At 36.5% G+C, this 22,027-nt stretch overlaps 1 pseudogene; it reads right to left on the minus strand.

Annotated features, from left to right (window-relative positions):
* LOC109044957 overlaps positions 1-22,027 on the minus strand; it is a 115,434-nt pseudogene that overhangs the window by 59,119 nt on the left and 34,288 nt on the right.

Below are 22,027 nucleotides of genomic sequence, written 5' to 3' on the forward strand. Positions count from 1 at the left end.
AATAAATAAAAAACAGTGTCACCATTTAGTTTCTGACTCTATTCCAGAAAAAACATTTACAGAGATGTAATTAAATCATAAGCAATTGAGTTCCTGGGGCTTAAAAGTTTAAATAGCACACACAGTGATGAATATAAATTCAACAGATCAGTCAAGATCAGCATGTAGAGTTTAGATCACAGTGGGATGTGCATGGAAAAAATTAATTCACCAAAAAAAAAAAAAAAAAAAAGGAGGAAAAAAAAAACAAGGAAGGGAAAAAAAAAAATCTTCAAAAAAAGTATTTATATATATCATAGATGGAGTTGTTGTTTGGCAAAAATATGTTCAGGAACCGGGGCACTACAAAATTATGTTTTTCTTTTTCTTTAAATATTAGTCAGGAGGTCACCAACCACCATCAAATACACACACACTTGAAACACTGACTGAAAAGACAAGTACAAAACAAATGTGCTGAACTCTACTGAAGCCTGTTTGATCTCAAAAACGTGAGCTGCACTGAATTATTTCATTAGATATCATTATCATGTTTTAAAGAGGTGAAGGTCTAGTAAATTACATTGATTAATTAACTGCTTTGCACTTTCCATGACCATGATTTGGAATGGAAATGATTTAAATGGATTTGTTTGCGACCAGATGAAAGTCATTTTGCCAAGTCATGTGGCACAGGGAAAGATTAAGGCATGTCCTTTTGTCTCAAAATGCTTTTTACATGCCTATCTTTCTTGAAAACTCCCTTCTCATCAGCTCTACAGATATCAGCCTGTGTTTGATAAATGAGCTTCATGCAGTCATTTAGCACTCCAGCATTTCTGTTTGCTGGAGATCTATCATTAGAGAAGCTAAGCTGATAATACAAGTAAATGTTCTTTTAAAAAAGGTGAATGTGTTTAAACAGAATGTGCATCGAGTCTCATTACAGAACATCCCTGAGGAGTTTTTGACAGTAATGACGATGCAAAAGTAATAAACTCATGAATACCAAATTATATAAAAATACAGAGTTTTCCAGCTTTGTTTGTGGTTGCTTTTGTGTAGATACTGTATGTGTTTAATGCAACATGAATATGTGGCATAAAAACTATTATATGAAAGATATGACAAGAGGATGTAAAGAGATCAGATGTTTGAATCAGTCAGTGCTGATATTGTGGGATGGGTGCAGTCTCACCCCCCCTGGGGTGGCCGTCGGATTGCCGTGACGATGAGACGATACTGGTCGATGGTCTCTCTCTGTCCAGAGGTTTGGCCAGCAGCAGAAGACCTATACTGAACAGTCACAAAACATGTTCATTAAATTTTCTATTTAATTGCTTATCTGATTTATTTTTTTTGTTGTTGTTTTTTTTTTTTTGGTTTTGCTTTATTTTCTGCGATTTAAAAAAAGTACACAGAGGCAAACTGGGAAGGGACGTAGAGAGACAAAAAAAAAAAAAAAAAAAAATGAAATTAATTTTTCAGCTGCATGTCCTCAGAAACCAACTACTGCCTTGATCAATATAAGCAAATACCATCATTGTACCTAATACTATAGTATTGTTTTTTTTTCTTTCATTATGACTTTATAAATGTCTATTTTTTATATTGAGGACAGTGATGAATCTCGTCAACTAAATTAAAAATGAGCATTTTAATCCAAACTTTACCCAAATTCTGTCATTCACTGCTCTTTGTCGTTTCCAACCTCTATGATTCTTTTCTTCAAACACATGGGGAGATTTTATATGGATCTTTTTCCATAAAATGTATATGAATGTTGAAACATATACTATGTATATATTAATATGGTGCTCCAAGATGAGTCACATGAGAGATGTCAAAAAGTCATTGGGGGGCTCATGACCAAATCGTAATGCACCAAATTTGAATATGCTAATTTTCAAATAATACAAATTGAGATTTGAGGGCACAATTTTCAGGTGCACAATATCTGTTCCATATACAAAGGCTATTGCAGATATTCAGAGTTATGAATAATACAGGATATTTTTATACGGACAATTCTAAAATGATTTTTGACATTTTCTTTTTTTATTTTGACAGGCTCTTCCACTTTCATTGCATAGAAAAAAAAAATCAGCCTGAACAAACTCTTAAAACCCATACAGGTTTATAACATAACATTAGGGGGGTGAGTGAATGATGACAGAATTTTTCAGTTTTGGAAGAACCATCTGTTTAATGCTATGATTAATTTCATAATGATGAGGTAAGTCACATACTCAGAAACGACCTGCAGGATCAGAAATTGTGCCTTGGAAATTGTATTCAGGGTTAAAGTTTTGGGTGTGTTTGTGTCGTGACCAGACTTTGCATAATTCCATTGGTGAATCAGGTACTAAAACAATGCAGATGGTAAATAAACATTGGTAGCTACAGGTGCAAATCAGCAACCAGTATCTGTGATCGTCTGTGCTGAACTCTGCCGGCCACAGGGACACCATTATCATTTGCAGACCAATAGGATTTCTGCAAATCTCACCATGCTCATCCTACAATGAAGCTCACACATGTGTGGGGGGGTGGGCAGACAAGATCCTGTTAACATTGCAGTCACATACAGCATAAGAAGCAGGCTGCTGTGCTGCGTGCACATGTTTGTGTGTGAGTCTGTGTGTGTGTGTGTGTGTGTGTGTGTGTGTGTGTAGAATTATATTCCTCTTCAGATGACCCCTACAAACGCGATATTGAACGTGTCCTCTGAAGCCTGTGAAACAGCCATATAAAACACTTTCAGTGACTCGGATTCTTTTTTTTTTTTTTTTTTTGGCCTCACAAACCTTCTGCCAACCACACAGCATTCAAGGCAAAGTCTTTAAATTTTAACATCCCTTTTTAATGACTCTTCAGCTGTCTTTGCTGTTTCTTCAACAGAAAAAAATCCTTTGTAAGATAAATCAATGAAGGAGGATTTTATTTCAGCAGTCACCTCAAAAGACCTCTTCACTGACATTTTTCTACCAATGATATTACTGATGATATGAATCATCTGTCTCTTTTACTGACTTCACAGAGGAGAGGAGAGGGAGGGAGGATTTTATTTCAGAGGAGAGGAGAGGAGGAGGAGGAGGAGAGGAGAATAGAGGAGAGGAGAGGAGAGGAGAGGAGAGGAGAGGAGGAGGAGAGGAGAGGAGAGGAGAGAGGAGAGACGAGGAGAGGGAGTAGATACAGTTAGAGAGGAGATAAAGAGACGAATCAAGGTGACATGAGTGAGTGATAAGGATAAGAGAGACATTATAAAACGAGACGAGAAGAGAAGAGTTGGAGATGAGCAAGAGAAGAGAAGATAAGAGAAGAGAAGAGAAGAGAAGAGAAGACGAAGAGAAGAGAAGAGAAGAGAAGAGAAGAGAAGAGAAGAGAAGAGAAGAGAAGAGAAGAGAAGAGAAGAGAAGAGAAGAGAAGAAGTGATAAAGACACAGTGAAGCATAAAGAGACGAATCAAGGTGACATGATGAGAAGATAATGGATAAGAAGAGACATTATAAAACGAGATAAGAACAGAACCGATGATATTAGACAAGGCGAGGCACAGCAAAGCAAGATGAGGAGAAGAGACAAAACTTAGAACAGACTAGGTGAGGTGAGGTGAGATGGAAAAAAAAAAAGAAAAGACAGAAAACAAAAGAAGATATAAAGTTAAACAAGAAAATGAGGCATGAGATGTATAAAGCACTAGCACTGCTCTTCTGCTCTCTGGATTCTCTATTGTAACTATTAACAACAGCCTTAAGTGTCATTAAATAAACCAACTATATGATGTTACAATAAAATAAAGCCTTTCAATTTCTCACACAATCTCTCCCACCCACAGAAACGTATACTCAGTAAGCTTGTTTGTGCTTTTGTCTCATCGTCATGCCTCCATTCCTCATGCAGAGAGACGCAAATGTATGTTCTGTATAGACAATATGTTATATACAGTATGTACTAGATATTCCCGTCCCTAAACTAAAGCAATTGGATGAGTCAGTGTTGCTGTGTTGTACTGGTCAGAATATTCTGAATGCAAAACAAGTAGCGTCGGTATGGTACACTTTTAGGGGAACTGTAGTTTTATAGGATCTGTACATTCTTAATTGATTTATTTTATTTATTAATGAAAACTTACGTTCGTTGAAAGGTTGAAGACCTGCTGCGGGTCACCGCTTGCTATCTGATAAGTGATCGGATCCAGCTCACGGTCTGTAGCCTGTGAAAATACACCAATTCACACTTAATTTACACAAGTAGTACAGACAAGTACTGGCTGTTGAAACATAAAATCAATGTATCATGAAATCAATTGCAGGATAACAATGCACTTAAATGAAAAAGCCAAATCTGATTAAAGGGCATGATGAACAAATGTAGAATCAGTGACATTTTACAACACATATAAATTTATAACCCTACACCTTTGCTAGATTTTTCAGGATATCTGCTGTTATTGATTATGCTGTTTCTAAGTTTTGGACAGCTCAACCCCCAATCTGTCTGTGCGCCTGCGTTGTAACTAAAATCCATATACTATTTTAATTACAAAATTATAATTAAGTGATATTGGTTTCAAAATCATGAAACAGGTTTGTGTTCCTGACTTTGATGATGCTATCCTCAGCACAGTTTCAGTGGCCCGCAGATTAATATATCAATTTTGTTCATCCATAGTCGCATACATTTGGGATCATGATAAGCACAGTAAACCAAAAAATATACTGTAGTACCCCTCAATAACCATGGTAAAAATGTAGTATATGGTTTCTAAGTATTTGTATGAAAACTAGTATAGTTCTAAATACATTTAGTATAAAATACACAAATGCCACACTTATATAAAAAAAAAATAAAAAAAAAAAAAAAACATTACTCCTTTAATACATTTAATACATGGTTACATTAATGATATAACACAATTCAATATGAATATCCCACATTTATTTCACAATTACCATGGTGCAGTTAGTGTTACCACAGTAAATCCATGGTAAATCTGAATGTGTGACATTGTCGATTGAAAAGCCTTCTGACTGTACCATTTGCCACACACAGTTTTTCGCTGTTGTAGTTTAGCACTGTTTCATCTTCCCATTTTTAGGTGGCCGTCATACATCCAAGTCTAACCGTTAAATGCTTTAAATCTGTCAGTATTGTCTGTGCAAACACCGAAGTAAATGTACATGCGCTGTAGAGTGTAAAAACAAATTTTATGTAACATACATATAATTTCTCATTGAGTATCATGTTGCGATATGGCTTACAACATACTACTTCAGCAGTATTCTTTACTGTGCATTCAGTAAGGTCATGCTAATTTCCTGCATGCCACAGAATACCCAGATGACCCTACTACATTTATCAAAATGTTGCTCTTGTATACAACTGAGGCCAGTACTGCGTGGGATACTGCATTCCCACAATGCAATGCATCAGCTTGACCTTCTATTTCCAGTGTATCTGCCAACATCTTTTTTTGGCTCATAATTTGATCGGACTGTAAAGGCTTGAGACCAGGCTTCCACCATACCCTATGGACCCATGGAATTTTCAAGACGTTTTCAGTCATTTTGATTAATCGGAATAAGAATTCTGCAAATCATTTTTATAGTGACACACAACATGAAAAGTCAACTCAAATCGTGATAACCAATAATACTGATTAAAGAAGAAACCAGAGAAACGAAAAAAACACCCAACCCCAAAAAACTAAATAGATTAAAAATCAACATCCTACCTTGTAACAACACATGTAATGTGAAGAGTCTAATTCTTCATATATAAAACATATATCATATTTTTGCGCGATATCAATTATATAATTAGCGAGACACCATACATTAACACATAATAATATGGATAATAATAAATATATCTATTATATAGATACTATATTACAACACACACTATATATTAAAATATATATAAATATTATATGATATATATATATACTATAATATTTATATGTATGTATGTTGGTGTGTATCTATATCATAGATATATATCGTTCGGTAATAATCTATATGTTAGGATATGAGAGTATTATAATATGTGGTGTGTATTAATAACATGTACATTGGATATATCGATATATCAAGATACATATACATATACAGCTATATATATATTATATAATATATAAGATTATATATACATATATATAAATATATCGTGTATATATCTATAGTTTAGATAGTAGGTAGTTTTTGTAGTGTTTAACCTGTGCAGTGTGCAGGAAAACAGTAGGCTAATATTTCATTCCAAGTAAAATCTCTGTGTGTGTACCTGCAGATTTTAGCAGTATGGTGCGCTCCTATCCTCATGGCCTCGCTGATCTCCCAGGTTGTAGGTCTGTAGGGGGAATCGTGGTGGACTCTGATTGTTGGGTGGCAGACCCTCTATATAGACCGTAGTTTATGGAGCTCCTATATGCAGAGTAAACAAAGAAAATAAAAGACCAAAGACACAAGCTGACAAAATTGAGAGATGTAACTGATGTAATGCAGTCACATCTGACCTCCTCTCGGGGTCGGGGGCGTTGTCTGACGCTCTGACGGTCAGTGCATAGGATCGGCCGACGCTCAGCGTGACCCCTGGTGCTAACGTGATTCGTCCCTGTGCGGTTGTTGATGATGAAATCACCCTGATCTCCACGCCAGGATGGCGTATGTGATGAGGCCGTTTAAACCAGCGTCAAGCGTCCTGAGGCCCGTCAGCTGACAGAAGAAACAGAGAAATTATTACTTTTAAGCCACATTCTTCATTATCTCGTGTGTTACAAACAGCTTTGATATTACTCTTCCAAAAAAAGTGCTATGGTAATGTACTCATGATTTTGTGTTAACTGATTTTAAAGAGAACGCACACACAGATAGCACTTTTCAAATCAATGAAAATTGTTTAGAACAACAATAAAAAATTTAACTAGAACACAAAAACTACAAACAACTGGACTAAAACAAATATATCCTTATATTATATGAAATATTTCATATTAAATACATATTACATATATCATTTAAATATATTAAAAATATCAGTTATCCATAATTTGTTGCTTTGCTAGCCTGAAATGAGCGATTTTGACAGTTTTTGTTTTATCTAGCTGTGCAAATTATAACAACTTATAAAAGGAAACATACAATGAAATAATTATATATTAAACATAAATTGTATAACTAAAATTAAATATAGAAATATTTAAATATATTGACATATAATTTTCCATTGGTAATTTTGTGCATTTTTCTTAATAACACAATGACTTCTCCCAGGACTGAAAATATCATGCCCCTTTATTTATTTATTGTGTTTTGTTTTTGTTTTTTCAGGCATGTTATCTTTCTAAACACAATTGTATTTCATTTTTACAGATGATTGAAACATATCTAAATGTTTAACTGGTAGTATACTTTATTAAATACCATGGTACTTCTATAATGCATGGTTTAAAAACCAAGGTGGTACCACAGTACCATGCTCCTAGCCCAGTAATTTTTAAAAATATTATATTTAAATGCCATTTTCTCAACATATTTACAGATGAGGTCTTAGTTCTACTTGCTGAACTTTTTCTTTCTTTAAACTCAACACTCATTACTTTAAATCAACCATAACAGAAAATCCATGCTTCCATCCTTATTAAAATGCAGATTAGACTCTCAGTAGTTAATGAGGTTTAAAAACAGCAGCATAAATATGATTATTCAGGATAAATTCTCAACACACAGGTACCGATCAAAAATAAAGACTTTTGATTAGGTTCAAAGACTCATTTTAGATGTAAAACTCTTAACCCTGAATGTTATCGTCTTAAAAAGCACCGGGGCAATAAAATATTTTTTTTTTTCACCCTGAGAGTAATTAATTCAAAGTCGCTTCTAATACCGCATGAACGCTCACCTCCATCCACGGCCTATCTTATTGATGGGAAAACTAGCTCCAGAAGCACTGATCTGTATACCACCGTGCCTTGGAGTGCTGAGGTATGAAAAATTGAAAAATATCACACGCCGTACCTACACACACACACACACACACACCACAAACACACCATCAAGGCAGCAAGCATAGGCTTATAAAACACATCCAAGTGGCCCGGGTGTGACCTAGCTGTGAACTGTGACCTCATTTCAGGAGGATCCGGGCAGCTTGTTATTTCAAGAGAAACTACAGGCCTTTATGTGACCGATTTTCCTTTGAATCGTGACCCAGCCGTGACGGAATGAGACAAACACAGGCGGAGCAGAACATGAGCAGAGTGCCAAAATAAAGCTGAGAGAATCGTTACTGAGAGAGAGAATCCGTGAAGTCATGCACATAGACTGAGGGAAATGAAAGCACACATTATGTTGCACATTTTATAATCATTTGCCCTACTTTTTTGTCAGCCCATCCATGTCCTACACCAAGCCACTGTCCACAATGCAGATTGAAACAGTTGGTCCACATTGTTCTTTCTGAGAGTGACTTTCAATGACTGCGTCTATATTACAAACTAGAGTGTTGAGTATTTTACAGAAGTGTCAACAACACTTTACTGACCGAATAAACACCCTAAATATCGCCTGATTTAATCTGCATTGTGTTCACAGATCGAACTAAAAACGTTGCTGACGTGAATTTTCAAAGCGCACTGATGATGACTCAGATGTATTTGTGTCACTACCTACCAAACGGCGGCAAAAGAGAAGACGACAGAAACGAGAGCAACAGAATGGACAGGTCATCTGCACAAATCAGTGTTTTGGGAAAGCTACTTTGAAACTGCATAATTTAAAGCAATTTAATTATCTGAAGCTTTACTCTTTAAAAAAAAAAAAAAAAAAAAAAAAAAAATCTTCTAAAATAATTAAAAAAAAACAAGCAGTTAAGAAAAAAAAAAAAAAAAACACAGAGACTATACACAGGAGAAAAAAATCAAAAAACAAAACAGGACATAAGATTATAAAATACTACCAACAAAAAGAAAAAAATACATAATAAAAAATAAATAATAAATAACGTGAGGGGTTTTTAAAATAATTATTCAATTTCAAGAGTTCCCTCACCACTGTAAAGCAAAAAAAAGAAAAACAAAAAAAAAAACAGTAGAGTGCAATCAACCTCAATAAAAATAATAAAACAAAAAAATGTTTGAAAACTAAAAACATATTGATGGAGAGCAGAAATGAAAAAATTTCATGAACAATTTCAAACACACACCCACACACATCCACACCACACACACACCACGCCCACACACAAAGCCATTCAAAGACTTAAATGCAACCAAACTGCATGAAATCGCCATCTGCAATTGTTTTCCCATGCTACGGCTTTTGAAAAGATGTTTGTGGTGAAGTGACTTTCATTATATGAAAAGATTGTGAACCTCTACCTCTAAACCACGTCAGTAAAGAAGAGTAGAAACTTTGTAGATAATAGCAGTTACACATCAACACTGGAACCAAATCCAACTGTAAACGTTAAAACAAACTATGAATACAAAAAGTAGTCGCAAGCAACCCGGGGAAGCTTGAGTAAAATGAATATTTAGGCATTTTGAAATGGCGGGTTTCATTAAGTACTGTTTAAAGATGTAAACTCAGCGTCGCGTCATGCACTCACGGCAGTTCATCTAGCTGCCGGTTACAATATGATCTTGCGTATCCTCATTAAAAAGTTGCTATACATTTGCCTGCCATACGTTTGTGTTCCTTGTAGCTAATAGGACTGGGTTCGATTCATTTTTCAATAGCATTTTTCACTTATACTCTTCAAGAAAAAAAAAAAAAAAAAAAATCCAGATCTCAGATATTTTATCACAATCGTAAGCTTATTATGAATACCTAAAATAGTGCCGAGTTTCATTTAGTACACTCCAATCCCATTTAGCTTCCGTCAACAAAAACACTCATTACGAATAAATGCTCTCCTACTCTGGCTTCTCATAAACAAAGTGACGGTTTCTTGAGCTGTCTTGCTGTGTCCTCACTCTGCAGGAGGGTCTATCGCCAGCCAGCATATTATTGAAGATCTTCCACACTGTATGACACCTGACTAGAAAACTGTGGGCGTGTTGCCATTCGCATCGATGACCAGAATGTCACACCGTCCGGGCATATGCTCTGTTGAACGCCATCAAATGCCACCAATTTGGAAAAAAAAAAAAAAACAACAATGATTTCAACAGCCATATACAACACAGCTCATTTTGGCTCTTTTCTGAACCATGTCAGTTCACTACTTGGCTTCAATTAAATACCTATATATATATATAGCTGTATTCATAAGTAGAGAGAGGAAAATACACCGGCAACACATAAAATTAATAGTTTTTTTTTTTGTACATAATTTGTACATATAATAAGATATATATATATATATATAGTATATATAACTACACACACACACAACACATTATATGTAAAATATAAATAAATAAAGTAATTTATTTACTATATTACTTAGTTCATACACTTCTAGAATTGACATTACTTCTAAATTATAAAATTACACATTATATTAATTCATGATTGATTTCTTCATGCCTTACAGTTTGTGGCCAAAAGTGATTCGAGAATTACATAAATATTGAGTTTTCAAAAAGTGTGGCTGCCTGAACTGCCTTTTAGATCTTTGTTATTTCAGTTGTTTCTGTGATGTACTGAAACTATAAATTACACAAGCACGTCATACGTTTTCAAAGGCTTGTAAGCGACAATTTACATGACTATTATGCAAAGCAGTCAGTTAGTTGCAGTGTTGGCCCTTCGTTTTTCACGGACCTCTGCCAATTCGAATGGGCATTGCTCTCTTCAATCAACTTCGCTGGGCCCAATATCCATGAACTGACTGATCAACCCATTCTTCTCATCAATAAACTTCTTGGAGTTTTGTCAGAAGTAGTGGGTTTTTGTTTGTCCACCTGCCTCTTGAGGATTTGACCACAAGCTCTCAATGGGATTAAGATCTGGGGAGTTTTCCAGGCCATGGACCCAAAATATTCTAACATTCTGGTCCTCTGAGCCACTTAGTTATCACTTTTTGCCTTATGCACGGTGCTCCATCCGTGCTGGAAAATGCATTGTTCTACACCAAAACTGTGTTTGTGGGGTTGTTGGAAGAGACGTTGCATGTTGGAGGGTGTTTTGGTGACGCATGGGTCATTTATGGGGTTGGTCTTGCTGTGTTTTTTGGGCTAGAATTGTGATTGAGCCCCGTCCTGCCTGATGGATGAGATAGCACCCCAACACCTATGAAATGGTTGTCAGGGCCATATTTGCTTTACCTGTTGGCATGACACAGGCACTGATGGTAGCGCTCACCTTTTTCTATCTCCGGGACAAGCATTTATCCCAGATGCCCCAAAACAAAGGAAAACCAAACACCAAAAAAGAAAAAAAAAAAGAAAAATTAAAAAAAAAAAACAAAAAAAAATAAAATAGAAAAGGGGGGCTTCCTCGGCAGAAATATGGACGTTGTTGCCCCAGTCATCAGCAGTCCCATTCACGATACTGTCTGCAGAGGAAATAATATTCAATCTGTCCCTGATGTTTTGTTGTTTTTGTGAGAGTGGCCTTCTCTTTGCTGCCCCTTCTTGGACACCAGGGCCACTCTTCCAAAAGTCTTGGCTACTCACTGTTGCAATGCAGATGCGCTCTACTACCGTCGGCTGCCATCCTGAGCAAAGCTCGGCACTGGTGGGCCCTGGTGGCACTCCACTCCCGACCGCAGCTGAATTCCCTACTCTAGGAAGACGATCCTTGTGTGCGCTTGCTGGAACTGTCTTGACGCACCCTGACGCCCCTTCTTTACAAAGGAATTTTGACCCCCTCTTCCTTGAATGGTCGTGATGAACCGATAAAATTGTGATTGATTTAGGTTGCAATCTATTAGCCACAATATCCTGCCCTGTGAAGCCATTTCTATGCAACGAATGATGGCCTGCACGTTGTTTTCTTTGCAGGATCACCATGCATCGGTTCACAACTGGAATGAACAATGATTTTCAAGCATCACCCTCTCTTTTAAACAATGTCATAGTCTTCCATTCGAACGCCAATCACGCCGTGACAGAATGATCTCCAGCCTTGTGCTTCTTCAACATTACTCACCTGAGTTAACAAGATGATTACTGAAATGATATCAGCAGGTCATTTAAGACAGCAAGCAAAAAAAAAACAAAACCCCCCCCCAAAAAAAAAAAAAATGAAAAAAAAAAACCATGGCAGATGGAAAGGTTTTTTTTTTGGGATTAAGCTTAATTTCATGGCAAAGAGAGCCGACTATAGCAATTAATCTTATCACTCTTCATAACATTACTGATTCTATTCCCAATTGATCTCATAAAACACCCTCAACTAGAGCTAGCAACTTTTCCAAGTTTCCAATATATTATTATGTAAATTCTCACAACTTTTGCGCACAGACGGTATATGGTCTTGTTTTTTTTTTTTTTTTTGTTTTTCGTGTCTTGGTTTAATTTAAGCAATAAGGAACCAACTCAATTTTCATTACTTTAATTTACCAGATATGGCAGTTTTATGGCCTTCAAAAATATAAAACAAAATTTGTATACTATATATATAGATATATATATACTATATAGATATTATAGAGATATATATATATATAGCTAGTTAACACTTACTCATGCTTTATTCTTATATATCTTTTGCCTAATTTTACTGGTCTGACCCAGATTTTTTTTTAGTTTTTTTCTTCTAGCCAGGACATGCTTTAGAAACAGACCCTACTGATTTGATTTGATCCTTTATCTGACTTATAGCCACAGCATAGTGAGGCACTTGATATAAAGAACATTCTCAGTATTATAGAACAGCTTAGCGAAGTTGTTTATTCTGTTGGGGGCGGTTAAAGGACCTGCCCACAGCAGACATCTTGTCCAAAGACTCCCTACTCGCTTCTTTGCACAAGGCACTCAAAGCCTGCCGAAACTAGCAGCCCCATCCGTAGGCCTTACTCCGTTGTTCCTCAGTTGTTTATTACCCTGAAACCTTTTCCCCCAGAGAATAGTGGCAAGTACTGTGTATCAAAGCCCATTTGGTTTTACTCAGCTTGAGCAGGACGAGCGAGAGCTTGGTCATACATAACTAACATTACGCTGCGCAGAACAAGCTACCAGGCCAGCCCGAGATCCATACGGTGGTTTGTTCTGCTATCCATGGATGGATAGGTTCTTGCTATTAGCCCGAAGCAAGGTTGATTTGCACACTCGATTGACTGCTGTTATTTAGACACTCACTGGCGTTTGACCTTAAAGGAGGGTTTGGCCACTACTGATCTCCTTTGAGAATCTTTCAGAGGCCTTGGTTGCTTATTATATACGTCACGTAATGCATTTTTCAGGCACAGGCACCCAAAACAGATATGGCAGGACCTTGTTTTCCTTGGTTTGCGCGATTAGACCAGTAGTAGGATTCAAGTAAATGAAGTTTTGAAAAATAAAAGTATTGACAAAGTACTGAAGACAAGTTTATGATGAAAACCTACCTTATGAGGCCAGAAACATTGATTGAGTTGCCTATATTATTTTAGTCTGAAAATAATGCATGAATCTAGCTAGTGTTAGTTGTTCATTTTAACATCTAATTGTCTACCCAAAAAAAAAGTGAGCAAGAGCTTCTCCTGTATAGTTTACAGCATTTGTTGGGAGAGATCCCCCCCCCCTTAGGAAAGCCACACTTCTGATTCAGATTCTGAATAACTGGCTATCGGTTTTGGCTGAGAAATCGGGTGCATCTCTATATTATATTGATTTAAAGTGTATAGCTTCGTATAATAACCCCGGTAAGTCGGCCTTTCACTAATAAGCTCCTTCAGCTGCGTCCATCTGTTCCAGATCGCCATTGCAAAGTGATGTATGCAGTATCAGCCTCAGAATGTAGTATTAGTCTCAGAATTGCAACTAGTATTCACGCAACACACAATCAAAACGGCCGATGAGTAGCGTGATTAGCAAATAAAAAAGAGAGGAAATTGAAGAGACAGTAGTATAGTGTAACGCTCCAAGAAAGCATCGAACACATACAGTGTTCCGACCGGATCTCTCAGTGACATTTAAAAACTTCGCATTGGTTTCTTACAAGAACTTCCACCACAAAAATCAGAGCGTGACAAACATCCTCAGTGGTTCACCCAGAAAATTTCAGCCCGGTTTAATCGTAATTTAAAGAGCATCTTTTTCCCCTCTGACTGTGACTGAGCCTAAATGGATTTTGCATATAGGCCAATGAAAGTATAAAAATGGTAAACTCCAGCCAGAAGATAACCTCGTGAGATTACTGACATAAGCAGGAGACTTAAGCAGCAGTTGTCCCATTGTTTAATGCTAGCAAATTAAAAAGATTATTTTAAGTTTCGATTTTTCTTTTCAGCCGTTGTTTGCTGCAATGAAATAGGGAGGATACATTCCCCCCTGAGGATGAGGGAAAGGGGAAAAGGTGAATTGTCAGTTAGGGCGGTCAGAGTCAACAGAAATCGCCCTAGATGGCGAATTCAAACCTGTTGGCCTGTCTAGAGGGATCAACGTGATTTGCCAAGCGAAACCTGAGACGACAGTCCGAGCCAGTTGCGCGGAATGATCGCTCTGTGATGGTACCCGTGCCCCTCACAAGCCCAAGGGAGGGAGGGGGGTGCCAAAGCCACACTGCATTAACAGCTTTCATCCTCACTCCAAAAAATAGACTTTTTAAAAGCGTAATAGTCTATAGAACCAAACTCACATTTTGTGTCAACCTTTACTTTACTTTTTGGCCAGATTTATGGAAAACGTCGGTCACCATTCTCTATACGTTTATGAAGACGTTGCAGTCAGCTCAAACTTTGAGCTAAACATCTCTTTTTGCATTCCACACGCTTCTTTCATTTTGCTCCTATTCCGCTGCAGGACTATTTAACATCCATACAGTGTTTTTCATTGCACTACAAAACGTTCCTTTACAAAGAGCAAAAAGGTTTCGATCTGTGCTGATCATAAAATGTCTTCCAATCTAAGGAAAAAATGGTTTCTTTTAAGAACTGCTTAACTGAAAGGTTGCTTTGGCGAATGAAAAATGCCGTTCTTCTCTGACATCATGCCGCAATCATACTCAACTTTTTTACGCATTGCACATGAATAAAGTCATACAGCGTTTGTTGTACAATCTGAGCCAGTGCAGGTGATAGATGGACCGCGTTTTTTCACAATAGGACGATGAAACTTAGCCCCATTAAAAACACACTGCCCAGGGAACAGTGCGAGTTGTGGATTGTGTTTGTGTCTCTCTTCAGGTCTATATAAATCACTAGCCCATGCATTTCCTTTCCTGATTTTGTTTCAGCCTGTTTGCTTCTTTATAAAGAAATAACTATATTAAATTGGCATTGGGAGTCCTACTTTTTTCGTGTGCTGATAAGTAAAGCCAAGACTATTGTTAGGGACCGTTCAAATGCGATTAACACTTATTATCAGAACTATTAATTAGCACCACATCTCACCGTGAGCCCAGGGGCGGCTGTCCAGTCGCGAGTACGAGTTGATTGGGCCATTCCAAAAATTTTAAACTATGAGTGCCGCCAAAGCCAGTGGTCTATGTCATAATGTGACATATGTAAATGCTATAAAGCCATTCCTCGCATTCTCCTTAATCCAAATTAAGGTCAACATGACATTTATTAAAAACAAACTAATTGCATTTACACACACACACACACAAAAGCTTTTAGAAAACTTAATGCATTTTAAAATTTCTATCCTCTTTCCCTCCTTTTGAACTAAATTACTAAATCAATTCAGTTCATTCGCGCTTGCCTTAATTTATCCGATGGTTTTTTTCTGCTTCTTAAACTTTGTTGTTACTGGCAGCCCAGAAGTGTTTTTTTTTTTCCTGTCCTTGTAAATGCATTTTAAATCATCATATTTTTCATAACGATCCACTTTTAATCCTATGTGTATATCTGACGGGTATATAAAAGTTTCACCCCCCCTTTAAAATAATCACATTGTGTTGCTTTGAACCATGCAGTCACAACGCGAGTTTTGCCAAATGCAACTTGATAGATTCTAATCGGCAGATGAGACTTGAATTTAATTATTTGGCCTCAACACCAAACGATCTGTTCTGGGGCCGAAATCCAATTCAGCTCACTATCCAAATAGCACCATTCCCAGCCTAAAGCCATGGAGCGTGGTGATATATCATCGTTATGGGGGTGTTTTCTCTGCAGCAGGGACTGGGACACTTTGTCAGGATAGAAGGAAAATGGTCAAGGGGCAAAAATCCCATCAAATTCTTGAGGAAAAATCTGCTGCCCCCTCTGCCAGAAAGTTGTCAATGGGAAGAAGTTTTACCTTCCCAACCGTGACAATGATCCAAGAACACACATGCAAAACGGGCTGCAAACAGTGGTTGAAGGAGAAAAAGCGTGCATAGTCCTTGGCCATGATCAAAGATAAACCATATATGTCATTATTCTCATCACTCATAACTCCATTACTGAGGGCTGACATAAATTCCTTAATTAAACATAATTAACTTATTAATACAGAAGGACTTCATCTCGGGCCTACTTCTGGGTTCATTCGTGTGCCCTGATGCACATCATCCCCAAACGGGGACACCCCCAACTGAACCGGTCAAAGATGAACACCTACACCATCTCATATTAAACAATGATCAAACACTGCAACTCAAATGTTCCTTCTGTGATCCAGCTGTCTTTTTAATACTTCTCCTTGGAGATGAGGGATTCTGGAACTGAAAGATCAGAGACACTTGAGCCCAAATCTCAGATCAATAGAACCAATCAATGGACAGAGTCCCTGAAGAGACACTATCACATACTGAACACAACGCATTGTTTCGATCGCTTTTGCTTTTGTCTACTTCAGAGCAAATAGTTGTCATGCATGAGACTTGCTGTTCAATACAGAAATATTAATCTTAAGAGTAAGAACATTGCCTTGTTGTTAATAAAGCTAGAGACGGGTGGGGGGATGGTGGGGGTTGTTTTGGCCTCATGCGCAGAAGGATGTCCCAAAAAAGATGCTAGGACAGATCGCCTTACCTCGAACCAGGCTGTTTAGAAGAGCAGATAATTAAGCTCTAAAGAGGACAGAAGCACTGCAAGAGACTGAACTAAAGCTGACCATAAGTCTTTCATTTTTCAATGAGAGAAGAGACATGAGCTGAACAGGAACTTGTAGGCATAAAGATCACAGGTGTGCCTCCTCTGCCAGTACAAATATCACTATATAGTTAAGACATATTGCTCTTAATTTAAATAGTTGTATCAAGCTGAATTTTCCGGTAAATAAAATTCACTAACATAAGTAGTATTTCTTTAAATTAATAAAATTTCCCAATTTTCAAAAATCTATGTTGTTTATCATAGGTATACACGCTTATAATCATGTGCAATGAATTATTACAGAGCACGCCCTGAACTGTATTTTGTTAGACATATAATAGTCTGAAAATCAGGGTAAAGTAATAAACTTCTTTGCCTGATATATCAACTTAAAATCTCTCTAACTGTCCTTCTCTCTCTCTATTAGAATACATATTTTTTTTATCCTTATGCCTATATTAAAAATGCATTTTCAAACTATGGATCTGCTCATTTTTGTTCATTTCACCGACCGACAACAGCTCATTATCTGCAACATTAACCAAGTAACTGATAACGATATAGACATTAAATTAGTATTAAATAAATAATAGACTGGAAAAAAAAATTAGAGCAAGAAAAAAAAGCATAATAAACTAATACCAAATAAAAAAACGACACAGGACACGTAACAAAAAACATTAGCCACAATATAACTGAGTGTCTATGAACCCAATTACAAATAGTCCATACCAAAATAGTGTATTTTTACATGGGTTTATTTTAACAGTCTGCAAACCAGCCTACTTGGATTACAGAACCACAGCCGCCACCAACAGAACCCTGAATTAACAGATCGTCGAATTATCATGCACCTCGAGAAAAAGAAACAACATAATAAAATAAATATACATAAAAAGAATAAAAATGAATGGCAGCCATACTACTACAATATTTTTCAATTAATTAACAAATTAGCATGACAAAAACGAAAACTCACAATAGAAGTCCTCCTAGGCGCCCTTTGAAGACTCTATTAGCAATATAAATAGCAGGCCTACCTCAGTGCAAAACTGCTAGGCTAGCTTGTTATTTTAAAAAATTAACATTTTGACGCGGGCTCGGAAAACCAACAAGTTTCTCGTCCGAGTAGTTAGATCCACTGTAAGCCATATCCACATACATATCTGTTGCTATTCACAAACTCAATGGCCAATCAGATCAGGTTAATCAGTGTTTATTTAAACATGTTATCAAAACAACTCTACCTGTGATTTACTAATGATCTGAATACATTGCATTAGCCCAAACTCCGTGTGTTTTTTATTAAGGCAGTTAGAGCTAAACTCGCCAGGAAAGTGGACCCATCTCCGAGAGCCAGATTTTGAGGATCACTGGCACCGTTAAACCGCCGTCAATACAGCAGATCCCTAATTTAAAAACATGTCTATACTTTAAAATCACAGTTTTCATTTATTATATAATTAAACATAGCCTAAATATATTTCAATTAGGTTTTTTTTTTTTCTTTTTTTTTTCTTTTTTTTATTACTTTAATATTATTACTAACCTTTTATCACTCTAATATATCATTACAAATGACATTGGAAAAACTACAGAACGAGAATCACTACCAATTATAATAATATAGGATATTTCAATACATAAAAAGTCCTTAAATAATGGCATGAAAATAACGTTAACAATGCAAAATAATTTAATTGAGCTCCTAAAAAGGCCTTTAATTTTCTTATATATACAAAATAAACAAATGCTTGTTCTTGTGATTTTAGGAGATAGATGAAAATGCAATATTTTAGTGGTGTCAAGGCGCTCATACGAGGACACGGCCTCCACACAGGAGCGTTTCATAACAGGCTAAAGTATGTGTACAGTAGGTTGTGATTGATAGCCAGCGCTACGTTAAGGTGCTAGTAGTTGTATCTCTCGGTCAACTGGTTTCAGAAGAGTAGGTACGTGTGATAAGCCAGTAGATGCCTGACGCGAGAAGATGCGAGGGTGATAGTCATTCAAGAGTGCATCTTCCAGACATTAGGATCTTTTGTCTTCATTCACAAAACAAACAATGATGAGAACGTCTCAAACTGCCAGAATTACTATCACTACTCATTCTAGAGCGCAATGAACATCACCAATCCACATTATACCAAACCGGTCCATGCCGGTCACGCAATCCTCAGGTTGCAGTACACACTCCAGAGATGTCACTCGACCACCCCATGTTAGTCTGCAGCATGCCAAGCTCCCTCCCCAGCAAATTACCAACAGTTTTACCTGCCTTGTTGGAAAATCTTTATGTATAAATCTAGCAGAAGGAAAATGAAGTACAGGCATATTTTAATACTCCGAACAGAAATGCGCCATGCGACTTTAAAAATGATCATACAAAATACCGTACAAGCCTGTTTGTACTAGCCAATACAACGTGCACTCGTAGTGTTTCTAATGGAATTTATACTCATCTACTGTTTTAATTTTCAGTTATAGACAGAAAGAGATTTGTTATTATAAAATATTGCTATATGTATATAAAATAAAAAAAAAATATTCATATACATTCTAATTTATTTATTTATTTTGACTATAAAATACATTTCTAAATAATCACCCCCACCTTATGCTAAATCTGGTATCTTTCTTTATTCATACAAATAATTTTTGCAAAGTAGCTATGATTTTTCCTGATTCTCAAGCTTCCTATCAGATAATAAAAATAATGTGATTTCTCCCTCTCTCCATTTATTTACCACTATGTATAACCCAGCGCATACACACTGGGTAACATTTGTATATACATTTTACAATAACTCTTTTTAAGGAAATCTATAAATATACTTTTAACTCATATGTCAAAAAAAGGACATAATGCTTAACTTATTTTTGCTATTGCAATTGTTTTGTGGCAGTCAAATACTATTCTAGAAGCGGATCTGGTCTCCTCAATTACCACCTATTTCAACGGAGCAAAATATAAGCTGTAACAAACATATGAACTTACAGCTGTGACAAATTAAAGCCTATTGGATACACAGAGACAATCTATTCAGTATGATCATGCTCCCAACGTCCTGTATTAATAGCGAAACACAGCATCAAGGAAAGAAAACTGCATTTGTCAACCATTATATTATGAATATAATATACTATCATAATACTATAATAAGAAAAGCCAAAGAAAGAAAAAATGGAAAAGAAAAGAAAAGCAAAAGAAAAGAAAAGAAAAGGGCACACATCATCACATCACTCAGGTACCTTACTGGCTGTGGCCCTGCACCAGTTGAGGGCAGCCTACAAAGATAAATTGATATGCGAAGAGACTGAAACCCATCTGTGATTTTTGTAATCTTTGCCATTTCCAACGACAAGACTGTGAAGCAACATTATGCTAAATAGTCCAGGCCCACTGTTCATGAGAAACATCTCACCTCGGCTCTATGTTCATTATCCGTGCGATTATGCCCAGTGGGGCCGGGAGTTGCTCTCCCTGAGATTCTTGTGTTGCAACCGAGCAGACTCCGATGGAAGCCCTGGTATCTTAGGCCGCTGAGAAATATGGCGCCCTGATTGTTCTCATCCGAATTTCAATCTGCAGTATAGCTGTATGCATGAAGAGGGTGACAGTTTCTCCATCCCTGCTCGTTAGTTGTTCTTCCTTTCCCAAACTAAACAATATAAACTCTCAAATTTTCTCTACAATAAACTTAACTGTGGCAATAATTGAAGGTACAGTGCCTAGGACAATTTCAATTTGAACAAAAAAAAATCTGCTGGTTTGCGCACATACACTACAATGATGAAAAGTATAGTAGCGTAATGGGAATGATTATCATATATATACATATATATATATATATATATATATGATATGATATATATATATATATATATATATAATAGATATAATTAACATATACTACACTTCTTTTTTCTATATTCTATAAATCCATTTTTCAGTGTGCTAGGATTTAGTGTAAGAAACTTTTATTAATGAATGTAAAAAGGTTTTTTTTTATTAATTCATAAAAATGTTTTTTTTTCTCTTCTCCATTGTTATCAAAGGATTTTAATTCATTTGTCAGTCATTTTCAGTCAAGCTCCAGCAGAAGTGTAAAATACTATCCAAAATTTCATGGACCTAAAATGGCTCAAAATTGGTCTTTTGTACTATGGAAGAAGATTGGATAGCATCTCCTTGAATCCATTTTCATTTTCAGTTATGATGGCCCTGTCTATCACTGATTTCATTAATGAATCCATGAAAGACTGCAGCTCAGTAACTCAAATAGCCCACTTCACACACATTTGAAATGCACACATACAGACTTCTGTCAATTTGTTGACAGCAGCAATGTTTTTTGTTGTTATGCTTTTGGTTGTGCGAATTTCAGCAAGCCTCGAAGCGAACCTGAGAATAGCATATCGTTCTTTTTCTTATTATGAAAACGACGAAATCCATTTCAACAGCAACACACAACACAAATCATGCATCGTTTCACCAGAGGGGGAAACATTTAAATTACCCCTGCTGGTTAAACCCTGCTACCGCAAATCTATGACAGAGCAGAATACATTTCAACACGACACCAGCTGCGTCTGCTTCCTTTTTTTCAATTTCTCCCTCTGCTTTCCTCTCTTCCAGCTCCAGTTCAATTAAAAGATACAGCATGGTTGTTTAATGTAAATTAATATACCAAATCCGCTGCCTCGCTGTCTACCACCCTACTAAAGAAAGCAGCATCCTAACTGTGTAAAACTGGAACGCTTCTTTATAGGCAGAAACTGTGAGGTATACAAATAGCGCTTTTTTTGCACAAAGCTCATGGGGATCCGGAATGATTGATTGATTTTTTTTTAGTGCTAAACTAATGATTGTGATAAAAGAAAAAATGATAAAAAATATATAGCACAAAACTGGGTAAATAAGTATATTTTT

The sequence above is a fragment of the Cyprinus carpio genome, chromosome A13 (genome assembly GCF_018340385.1).
Source record: "Cyprinus carpio isolate SPL01 chromosome A13, ASM1834038v1, whole genome shotgun sequence".
NCBI classification, from domain to species: domain Eukaryota; kingdom Metazoa; phylum Chordata; class Actinopteri; order Cypriniformes; family Cyprinidae; genus Cyprinus; species Cyprinus carpio.